The following is a 12544-nucleotide window of genomic DNA, read 5'->3' on the forward strand; positions in this document are numbered from 1 at the left end:
ACACCATCACCATATAATAAACAGATTATAAGATCTGAGTATAAATGAGCTTACTTCTCTATGGGATCATTGTTCATCTTGTTTTCAAATCCTGAAAATATTCTTTGAGGTCTTTGTTCAGGCAATACAGTTTTTAATTACAGTCACAAAAAGAAAAGTACATTTTATTTCATAGTTGAATTTGCCTAATTTCAGCTTTAACTTATGTATGCTTCGTGAGCCACATTGAGAAGTAAGCACCCTAATGTCACACTTCTTTATGATTACACAGTTTTTCGAATGGTGGCTTTGTTTTTTGTTTCCTGAGTAATGTGCATTTTCACATACATTATTTTGGCAGTTGTCTTGTCAATAACTTGAAAAAATTTATTAGATCATATCTGATTTTACTTTTTTATATTCAGAATTTCTTTTCACATTCCAAAAGAGTAATTTGTGATTATTTTGCTTAGATTCACTCCATTCCACTGCAGGTTTTCAATTCACACTTTTCTTTCTAGCTATTTTTCTTTGAAGTTTCCTTCCTCAAAAAATGTTTTGTAGAGTTGTGTCCATTTTGTGATATTAAAGTGATTCGTCTCTTTCAGTCAGAATATCCAGCTGGGAAAAAAAATATATATGATAATGTACATTTTACTACTGAAAGAAAGACATTTCTGATTTGAAGGATGCTTGTGTCATACAAATTTTAGGTTTCTTTCATTTGCAGTAAAGTTAATTTAAAATACATGGTGCTTCATTGTTTCTCTCTCTCATTCATTATAAAATAATTATTTAAGGAAAAAATGCATGCCTGATCCAGTATGTTGGGATATATTTTTAGATATGGTTTTCTTATTGTTTTAATACAAAATGTTCCTAATTTTTTTTTATTATGTTGAAGGTATCTGTGGCTTATAACCGTTCCAGATGTTTTTAGAAAAAGTAAACAGAGACTGAAATAAGTAAGTAGAGGTTCATTCTTTATCTAGGTTGATGCTTACACCAGTTTAATACTGGTCATACGAAAGTTTTTAGAACATAATGGTGTGGCAGAAAAATAAGCATGTATTACCCTTGGAGAGGACTGCATATTACAATAATACCATATTTTTTCAGTATCCTGCAAATAGAGGATACTGGAGCAGGTCCAGGGGAGAGCCACAAAATTGATAAGAGGGATGGAATGCCAATCTTATTATGAAAGGTTAAAAGGGAAGAGGTTGTTCATCCTGGAGAAGGCTCTGGGGACACCTTTTAGTTGAAGATGTCCCTGCTCATTGCAGCTGTGTTGAACTAGATGACCTCTAAATGTCCCTTCCAATCCAAACTATTCCATAATTCTGTGAACTACAAATGAGTGTCTGCCATATGTGCTGACTGATCTGTGAGAACAGCAAGCTCATTTAAAGAGACATTCAGTTAAATAAGGTATTTCTCAATTTAGAAAACCTGAAACCGTTCAGAACTCCTGGTTCTGTTACTCCTCAGTGGTTCCAGGGAGACAGGAAAAGGGGCAATTTTTTTTCAGACCCTCTATGTGAGATCAGCTGAAGGCATTTGTGGGAAAAATAAAATTAAATAAAACAAAACACAGAATAAAACACCACAACAATAAATTACAACAACAACAATTAAATGTGAAAAAATTCTCCTAGTCAGGCAACTCACAGCCATAACGTTGGATGCATTAGATGTTATAAGCATGTTGACAGAAGCACATACCTTAGCTGTCTTGAAAATATCAACAGACATAAAAAAACAGAGGTGATCCATAGGAACATATGAAAAACCAGGGATTTATGAGCACTTAAGAACTGGATACCAACTCATCTAGCTAGTGGTGTACTGGAACAATTTCTAGAAGGAAAAAGAAATTAAGTGGGTGGAACAGTAATAATTTAGAGATAAAAGGCAACTTTCAGCTCAAGTGGAACTGATGAAAGAAAATGAATGTAATTATTCTGTAGCACAGGAATAGCTTTAGCTTGGAGAGACTTTCAGTAGAGATGTAGAATTGTAAAAGAAACCTAAAAAACACTACTTCTTCCAAAAAAATCAGAACTGGGATCCCACCACACTCCTTTTAAGAATCTAATATCAATATAAAATATCTCCAGAAAAAAAAATACCCAAAAAGGTTCATGTTCAAGGCATTTCATAGCAGTAGATATCGATGCTAGAAGAAATTATGGAAGCTTAAAAAATACTAAATACGGCTTTTCATTATCATTATATAAGATGCATTCTAACATATAAAACATCCCAAATACATTTAAAATCTGTACTATAACTGCTGGAATATGCTTAATATTCGTTCCCTGTCAGTAACAATGCAATTGATGAGAATTTATCAACTGAATATATAGATTTATCTATCTCTAATCTTATTTTAAACTGTGACTGTTAGAATGGCTGACTTCATCATAATAGAGAAATAAAACTTTCCCCCTCTTTCAGCAATTAATCAGAGATTAATTGAAAATAATATTGAAAGTCACTGAATCTTTCATATCATAAGCTTTTTACGATGGGTTTGAGTTGTTCTTATAATATCTTGTAAAACATATTTTCTCACATTAAATTAAGAAAAATACCTTTGGTTTCTTTATTTAATTCAGCTTATCATGAGTACTCTAGTATAGTTAAAGCACATTACAAAGGTATTTCAATGAATTATTCATTAAACAAATTATTATTTTGTATAGACTTGAAGTATTTTTCTGATCCTCAAAGTAACCAGGTGAAACCAGCCTGATTTAGTGGGATGTCCCTGCCCATGGCAGGGGTTTGGAACTAGATGATCTTCAAGGTGCCTTCCAACCCTAACTGTTCTACGATTCTATGAAAACAACATAGTCTGTATGAGGTTCAAGTATGGACGTATTACCTCATCATGAGTGCTCCCGAATTCCATCCCCTCCTCTTCCTAATTACATTGACAAAATACCTCTAGATTTTAAGAGATGTTTCAGTGGCAGTTCATTTGAGCATGGTTGAGCTCTTTTGTATTTTGTGTTTCCCATTAGAAAGCAGCCACCTTCATTATACTGTCTGACCAGAGATAAACCTATGAACCTCTCTTGGTGGTGATGAGAAACAAGACCTACTATTTGCCTTTTCTATATCATGGTAAGTGAAGCTTGGTCATCATAATATCATTTAGAGGTATGTAGGGTCATGTGACAATGAGAAAAAAATTAATATCAAGAAACATTTCAAATTATGGTAGTAGTTTCAGCTGGGAAGAAATGGTTACCCGAGTGCTGTATTTATGAAGACTTAGGGAGCTTTCGTTATTAACAATGAAATTCTTCTTAAAAAGCTGTCACTTTTTGAAGGAAAAGAAAGTTTAAATGTAGATATAGTGTCCTGTTTAAATGATTTATATGGAACATTTTTGTGACAAATATTTTTCATATCAACATTAGTTACCTGTTTCAGTGTACCTCTCAATAAACCTGCCCCTACAATTAGAAAGCCTCCATGATGTGCTGCACGATGTATCCACTATTGTGTATCTCTTGTAGCAAATGTATGACAGCATAAGGTTTTCACTGTCTTGATATTATAAAAAGTTAAGTGAGTACTAATACAGTTCAAAGAGCAGGATAACAATAATGATAGATTTGCTTTGGTTTAAAACTCAGCTTTAAAACTTGTGGAAGGTTAAATAAGAGCCACAATCTCTACCCAGAAGACAAGCAAGATGATAATACAACTTTAACTGTCGGGCTAAACCAGTCATGCCATAAAGAGTTCTCATATTAAATTCTATGGATGAAGTATTTTATAAAAATGCTAATTAAGGTTTAGCAAAATCTGTTTTGCTCTGCATTTACTTTTAAAAAATGTCTGTTCAGCATGGGAAAATAGGAACATGGCAGATGTTGTAGAAAAATCAGCATCTATTGAGGGTTTCAAGTGTTCCTAAAAAAAGCTCTTATTGCCTTTCTGAATAAGATCAAAAGAAGACAATTTTTATTAAGATGGGAAAAAGAAAGTCATAGTGAACAGAAAATCAGAGAGCATATGCATTTATTTTTTTTAAACAATCAACTGCTATAAGCAATGTGCATTTTTTTCTGATAGTAATAGCTTAACAATTTATTGTAGTTCTGCTTTAATGCTTTTGACTATAAGGAAAAAAGCAAAATGTAAGGGAAATGAAATCCTACTGATTTTGACAAAATTAAGAGATTGATGCTGACAATTAACATTATGCATGACAAACAGTGAATATGAAGGGGAAAAGCAGATTGGATTTCTAGACATTAGAGCAGGGAATTGGAATCTCTGTATTTAAAGAATAAGTAAATTTGCAGGTAACCACATAAAAATACTTTCCTGAAAGACTCCTGTGCCTCAGATGAGGATATTTCCCCAGTTCCTGATCTGTTTTCACTGTTTTAAAAAATCCACTGATCTCAAGATCCCCGAAACCTGAAGATAAGTGAAGAAAAAAATCTCAAATATACAATCCAATGCAATTTCAAGTTTGAAATTAAAGACCGAGCAAAGTTTTACATCACCTCAGATGCAGTATAACGGACAACCCCACATCATAATATTTTTAATATATACAAATACACAAATATTTGTATTTGTAGCAAATTCAACAGTATTTGCTTAAATCATGATAGAACTCTAGCCTTATGGGAGTTAGCAATTTACCTCTCAAAAATTGTATTTTGCAAGAGCGTGAGGAAAAGAGATGGCATATTCTAAGCTTTTCTTTTTTTTTGTGAAGCACTTTATTTTGTTCTGAACAAGGCTTCATTATTACACAAATGAATTACTATTCCTCCACTACAATAGACATATATAGGAACCGATGATGACAGGTAATCTCCCATGCTTTTAGTGTTCCTTTTTTAGTTACCAGTTTTACTCCCTAGTCACCCAAACGTGACTGAGCAGAGCTACAAGATTTATGGGAAGGAGGATCTCATTTAGGGGCAAGGATAGAAAAGAAATTCCCAGTGCTTGCAGCTCAGCATTTGCTCAAGGCTTTTCCGTGTGGCAGAGACATCTACCAAGTTCTTGCATTGTTAGAGAGATGAAACTTAATAAGAAGTGAAGTATGAGAGGAAAGACGGGGATCTATTTTCACTTACAGTTTTCTCCAAACCCTGTATTCCTCTGTTTTAGAAGTATACTTATAAATTCATAATGAATTCATTATACTTGCCTTTTTATTCACTTTTTTAAAAAATTGTTATTGTAAGTCAAGTATTTTATAGTTACTTGCAGAAAAATGACAAAGCCCCTCATTATTTTCATCGATAGTATAATTTTGAGGGGTTTTGTAATGTTTTTTATTGCTGTAGTATATAGAAATCCACAATTTTCAATTCTGCACAACACAAAATAAGACATAGAAGAACTCGTGTCTAAATGGAAAGAAAGACAGTAGAAGAAAACAAAAGCTGCAAAAACATGATAACACTCATCTCAGATCTTGGGATAATGTGACTTTAACTTCTACTTCAGTGCATCTTCTTCCCTGCCACATTTCCTACTTATGTGTCTGAGAGTCTTGGAAGTCACATTAATTCATTTCATATGATGTAATTTTAGATGACCAGCTTGTTAGCATCAGATTTTGATCTCGTGAGACAGATTCCTTTTATCGGCTGAGGAGAGTAATAAGCACTTCTGTTGTGCAATCTACCTTGTTCTAAAACAGAATATCTCAGCTAGGAATTCCTACTTTTGTCTTTGTGTAAGCCTGCTTGCTGAGATATAAAAAAGGAGCCAGGAGGGAAACAGCACTGTGTTGTAAACCAGTTGGAAGAAAAAACAACAACAACAAAAAGTTGTTAAAATGTCTTTTCCATAAGAATCAGTGTAATCTCACTAAAAACATTTAAAAATTTGATATGAAAAGTCAAAGCAGACTAGATATGTCTAAAGTTGTTTACAAGAAGGAAACCTGCATTTTCAGAGTGAAAAAGTGTAAAGTTTGAAAAAATCTGTTTAAAAGGTTTTTTGCAGCAAACATTACATGTAATTATGAAGACTATGTTTACTTTCTTCAACTTAAAAAACAGAATACTAAACCTGAAGTGCAACTCTTTGAGTTGTATAGCAAGCAGTTTAATGCTACTTATCAGCAGCAGACTGCCTAAGCCTTTGTTACCCAGCAAGACAGGTGACAGAGCTCTGTTATTTGGCAACAGTAGTAGCTTTACTGGGAAACATCCGTATTCAGGAACTGTCCAAGAAAATGGCTAATGAAGAATTTAATTATCATCTGAACATTACTTTATACTGAAAATTACTTATATGCTTATCACATATTATTTTACTAATTTTCTTCCTTACCGTCAATTTATTCTTTCCCTCTATAAAGTACTTTTTTTCTGATTCTTTGTCTTCAAATTGAAAGTTATAAAATATTATGTATTGAGACAGTTTGTTTTCCCAGGTTTCTGATTGTTGTCTTGAGCCAAGATATATCAATGACCCCAGAAAATCAACCTGTCCTTTGTAGATACTAGTCATGGCTTGGCAGAAGAATTTCATATCTAGAAAACCAGTTCTAGTGGTAGATTTTTGTATCACATAAATATAACACGAGGTGAAATGAAATCCAGGAAAACAGCTGAGATTGTGATAAGGGCATGCTCCAAGCAGCTGCTTGGCAGTACGATCACAGATCAGAGCCCTAGAGAGCACTGTGATCTATATTAATAAATAAGTGTAGACATGGCCTAAATGCCCAGAAGATGTTGATGAAATCTGGTTCAGATAACAATCAAAGAAAGCCTTTGGCAGTCTATGGCAAAACATTGCATTGATAATATGGCAAATGGAGATAGCATTCCTTATCGGTTCCTGATTTTGTGAGAGAAGAAAACAAAAATTATGTATAAAAACACAGAAGGAGAAGACTAAATATTGACCACAGAGCTAAAAGAGATTAAACATTCTTACCATTTCATCCAAAGAAGTCAAATACTTTCACATAAAGGAGTAGTCGCAAGAGCCTCTATTTCTGCAAAAGTATCTAAGACCATTTAATATACTAAAAATTCAGGAGTGTTGTCTATTATGAAGATTTTTTTCTTTTATATATTTGTTGTCTTCAGTTATATCTTCTGAATATTTTTGAGCGTATTACTTGGATTGAGGCATATTTTGCTTTGCAAACACAGTTTTGTCATGTTTAAGATTACTAGAAAAAGATTAAAAATACTGATCCAAAATACAATAATGGATCTAGGATACAGAAAACATACAAAGCCTTCAAAGAAAAGGACTGAGCAACATTTAGTACCTGTATCTTCCAGGTAAACTTCTGTTATATTCTCAAACACTGGTCACTAGAAGCGTTTGTGAGATTGACTAATATGCCATGATCCAAATGCATTATTCAAGGCACGAGAGACAGATGAAAGTAGAGTGCTATCACACTGCAGCATCTTATCATTATTAAATTCTGTCCTTAGAATCTTGTCTAGTAACATATCCTTTAACAGATTTCATAAATGCTACTCTATTAAAAACTGGTCACAGAATTTTTTAAGATGATATCATTTTAACTTATGTTGTTTGGGTTTTTCAACAGGTTTTTTGCTTTTTTTTTTTTTTGCTAAGCACTAATCAAACTTAAGGTTGAATATAATTTTATAGAAGAACAGAGTCTGAAAAAGTTCATGTTTCAGCACCAAATATACTTACATTAAATCTTAAAATACATTTAGGCTCCATTCATAGATGATGAATATTTGTTTTATTTATTTCTACTTAACTCCAAACTCTTTTGTCATGGTCAACAACAGATTTGTAACAGCTGTGCATGTATTTGTCAAAAGCATTGTTCATGTCTGCTTCAAGCTTGAAGCAGAATGATTGGGAATGATCACTGAAGTCATATTTAATAATATTTTTGTGCTATTTTCTCCTCAATTTATGAAGACATTCTGTATTTTCTGACGACTGCTCAAAGACCTTATTTTGATTTCTGTCTCTACTACAATTTCTGTTGCTCTTGAAACACGCTTACTTCAGAGTGCTATCGAGTCATGGACTATATACCCACTTTTTTGCTCATTTGTACTCAACTTTGCATTGCCCTCCTGCATTCCAGGTACATACCCTTATATCTTCTGTCAAGCCCTATTCTGTTTCCCTTTTTCTATTTCAATAGCCCAAGTCAAGAAACCTGATACAACACTTTCCTTCTATGTAATCCCCAGTAATTTTTTACACTTATGTGCTTGATCTCATTTAGTATACGTAGCCAAAGTCATCTTAAACATTTTTTCCAAATGCATTTTTTCCCACTCTACAAGTCCTCAAGTCATGCTTCCTGTCTCTGATGAATCCTACAGGCTCTGTGTTTATAAAATCTGTACTCAGTAACAAGTTAGTTTCTAAATATTTATCTATGTTTAAAGCAGATAGCTTAATATTTACTGTTGATATATTTAAACACACTCTTTCTGTCTTTACAATAAGATTAAATCCATTCCCCCTTGACTTTCAAATTCTAATGTAAGCAGTACCAGCTGGAACGTAAAGCAATGCTTCCTGAACTGAAAGGAAAATTTTGAAGTCTCTTTCCTACTCAATGTTCTACATTTTAATTTTCAGCCTTTTTTTGTATCTCTTTGTATTTTATATCTTATTTTAAACACCATTTGAGGTTTCCTTGTGTTTTCAGAACATGGAAAACTATGTTAAAATGAAAGAAATCCATCTTTAAAACCATGCAACTCTTCCTGACATCTAACAACATGTAAAACCAAAACTCAAAGGAAAATCTAACCCATCAGCAAACAAACAAAATCTGCAATCAATAGTGTTATGGACAACTTCAGGATCTGTTTCTTCACAAAGAAATTCAAGATGCTGGTGCTTTTCAGCTAGCAAAGACAGGTGGGGCTGTAAACTTCCAAGCACAATGGAGAGCCTTCCTGAAAACCTAATGATACAGTCTGGCCTCTAGTGATTATCACTTAATAGAATGAGAAATCAATTCCAGATATTAAGCAGTTGAAAGGCATAAAATCTATCAAAAAGAAATTGCCTACAATGTTCTTAGCTGCACTTGTATGACTTGGAATGCACAGTTTGGTATAACAATTTTTAAGAAAGCAATTTGAGTCACTACATTTGTGATTTAAAGTGAGTTTGCAAGCAGCTGTAGAAAAGCACCCTAGTACTAAACAAATGTTTTCAATTAAAATATAAACTATATGGATATTGAGATCTAGTTTTCTTTGTGTGAATTCAGAATCTGGAAATATATTCTTCCTAGTGCTATCATATGCCTGCTGATCTCCTCAGCATACAGTTTTTGGGGCTGAAAATAAACTTTTGTGTTTGGCATCCAGGCTATGGGGCAAAAAAATCTGTTAAACTTAACAGAAAAAAGGTTTTGACTACTATTTGGGAAATTACGATTTCATCAAATATTTATTGTTCATAGTACTTAACATGCACATTAAATAGAGGACTTGCCCACTGATATACGCTTATTTTTGTTCAAATATGAATTAACTCAGTAAAATTAAGAACTACTCTTAAATGAAATTTAATTAATTTGGATATATATACTAGGAAAATCATTTATATTCCATGGTTTATAGTATCTATGAGCAAGTAGAAGAAAATAATTGGAAAGACTGTAGTTCTTCCTTTGAAATTCGACCTTTTTTGTAACCCAAAAGGCTGAATGAACTTGCAAAGAATGCAGATGCAGTCACCTATGATGGGAAGAGTCATAGCTGAGACTAGAGTCATGAAAAGTTCCCATGTATCTATCTAGTATCTTACTTTCCAGTATTCTTTGTTGTTGCATTCCTTTGCATAGTGTACTATGTGTTTTGGGCTGTGATGGAAAATTGTCTTCATAGTAACTTGTATGATCCTGTAATTTGGATGGTGAAATACGGTGAATACAGTGTTGATGACACCCTCATGTTCTAGTTATTGTTGAGCAGTGCTTGCACAGAGTCAAGGCTTTTTCTGCTCCTCACACTGTCCCATCAGTGTGAGGCATGGACAAAAGTTTGGGAGGGGACACAGCAGGAACAGCCGACCCCATCTGACCAGAGGGATACCCATCCCGTAACATATTATGTAATGCTCAGCAATAAAAGCTGCAGATGGGAGGAAACAGAAAGAGGAAGGAAGGATGTGTGGACTTAAAGAGTTTGTAAGCAACTGCAATCTGTGATGGAGCCCAGGTTTCCTAGAGATGGCTGAACACCCGCCTGCTGATGGGAGGTAATGAATTAAGTTTTTGTTTTGTTTGCTTGAGTGTGCAACTTTTAAACTGCCTTCACATCAACTCACAAGCTGTCTCACTTCTACCCTTCTACTTGAAGGGAATAAGCTAGTAGTTGTGTGAGGCTTAACTGCCTATCAGGGTTAAGTTAGAACACATAGAAAATGAAAAATAGGTAAGAATGTGTTAACTAGTTTTGGGGTTATAGAAATCTATAAAGTATTTTTAATTTTTATGTAGCACAGCAAGAAAAAGAATGACAGAAAAAGACAAGACAGGGAAGCAAAAATGAAATTAAGAAGGGAAAAAAGAAAAAAAGAAAAAATGCTCAATAAATGTGTTTCTATTTGTCTAAAGTAACTTCTGAATAGTTGAATGAGAAAAAAAAAGACAATAAAAAGGGTACAGAAACGAACACACCTTTGAGAGAAAAGGTACTTAATAGTCTACAATTTCATTATATCTGTGAGGAGATACACTTGAAAAAATCTGTAACTGCCTGCCCTATTCCAGAAACCTCAGAAGAGCAATTAATTTTCCTTCCCTTATCCTTTACTTCCAGAATAGATATTTGTGTTTCTGTATTGATTCAATTATATTAAACTGTTTATATCTGTTCCTTTATTCTCTTGTGAGAGACTAAACAAGAAGTTAACATTCTTGAGCTTTTTTGCCTATGTCTGTTTTATCCCAGAAGAGCAAAGAAGAAAATTTGACAGCCAGTATATATCACATAGTGTTACTAAATGTAATTAATCTTATTTAATTATTTGCAGCATACTTTTGGAAGTCTCTATAGTATCACAAACTAGAAAAAGAAAAGAATATTTAGGAAAGGCAAATAGTAGCAGATGCTCAAGAATGATGTGAATTGAATCAGTTATCCAATTAACATTCCATCATACTGTAAATTCTGTGATTATGACAGAGTATATAAGTTATCCTAATTCTAGGATCATTTTAAAAAATATTTTTCATTTGCAGTGAGCATCTTTGAAAAAAGCAAATGAATACTAAACATCTTCTACAGGAGACAGGTTGCAAACATATGCATCTTTCTCATATACGTTCTCCAAGTAAGATGTCAGAAGACAGAAAATAGCAAATATCTGAAATTATACACTAAAGAATTAATAAATATTAACTTAACAATACTGAAATTAAAAGCTAAAAATGAACTTGTAAATTACCTTAGAGGATAGTAAACATCTATAAAGTGTTTTGCATCTGGTGCGTATTAATTTACCCACTCATTTCACAGGAGAGTTCTACATTATCTCCGGCAAGCCACACACAAATACTTTATTGACAGAAATTTCAGCTTTTAAAGTTTTCTGTTTATGTCTTTGAAAATAACACACTTGTGTCAGAATGTAGACTTTACTCCACTTCCATGTTTCATTTCTTTCTGATGAAAGACAGGTGATTTCTGAAAAGATGTTTCAGGATCTATGTACACCAAAAAATATTATTATTCTATCCAGATTTATTGACTTTCTGTTTACCTAGTTTTAGTACAGTCAGGCTGTATTTACCAAAAAGGGCTTTGTTTGAGGGTTCCATTTCATCACCACAGGTGAACATCAATAGCATTTATTCATCCACACTTACCCTGCCATCTACCTCCAGCTGAGATGCGCCTGCTAAGAAACAGAGTGCTTCTGCAGGTGGGGAGAAACTCTTCTAGGATCATGTCTGCTGGGAACAATAGAGAGATGTAAGATTGTACACAGTAGCAATGCCAGTTCACTTGAGAACTTGAACTACACGGTAAAAAATAAATAAAATCAGCATGGTCACCTACTGACATCAGTATCACAATGTGATGACCTCATCTGTTGTTAAAGAACAACACTATTAGTAGCCATGGTGACTAATCTAATGTTAGTCTCACTGTGTATAAACATAGACTCTTCTAAGAATGAACTCTCCAATGATAATTGACCACACATTTGATAAAAAGATATGTCACAGTCTGCCCTTTAGTGAGCTATAAGTTTCTGTTTCTTTTTATGCCTTCAATTTGTAAAAAACACTATTTTTAAAGACAGTGATTTTAAAATAAAGGGTAATGACCTTTAAATTCTGGGCTCAATAACTGCTCAATTGTCAGTAATTGCTAATTTGGCTGCCACTTAACATGAAAAACTCTGCAAGAGGTCCCATTTCATGTTGTGCTTTTCTTTTGATACGTTGCTTGTGAACTTTTTCTATGTCAGATTTATTTACTGAAGCTAAGTTAGATACCTGTCTTAAATAAAAAAAAAAAAAACATGTGGTATCAAACTAATTTCTAATCAGTAGCAGTTGCAAAATTTCAACTCT

Source organism: Cuculus canorus, chromosome 1 (assembly GCF_017976375.1).
Source record: "Cuculus canorus isolate bCucCan1 chromosome 1, bCucCan1.pri, whole genome shotgun sequence".
Classification (NCBI taxonomy): Eukaryota; Metazoa; Chordata; class Aves; order Cuculiformes; family Cuculidae; genus Cuculus; species Cuculus canorus.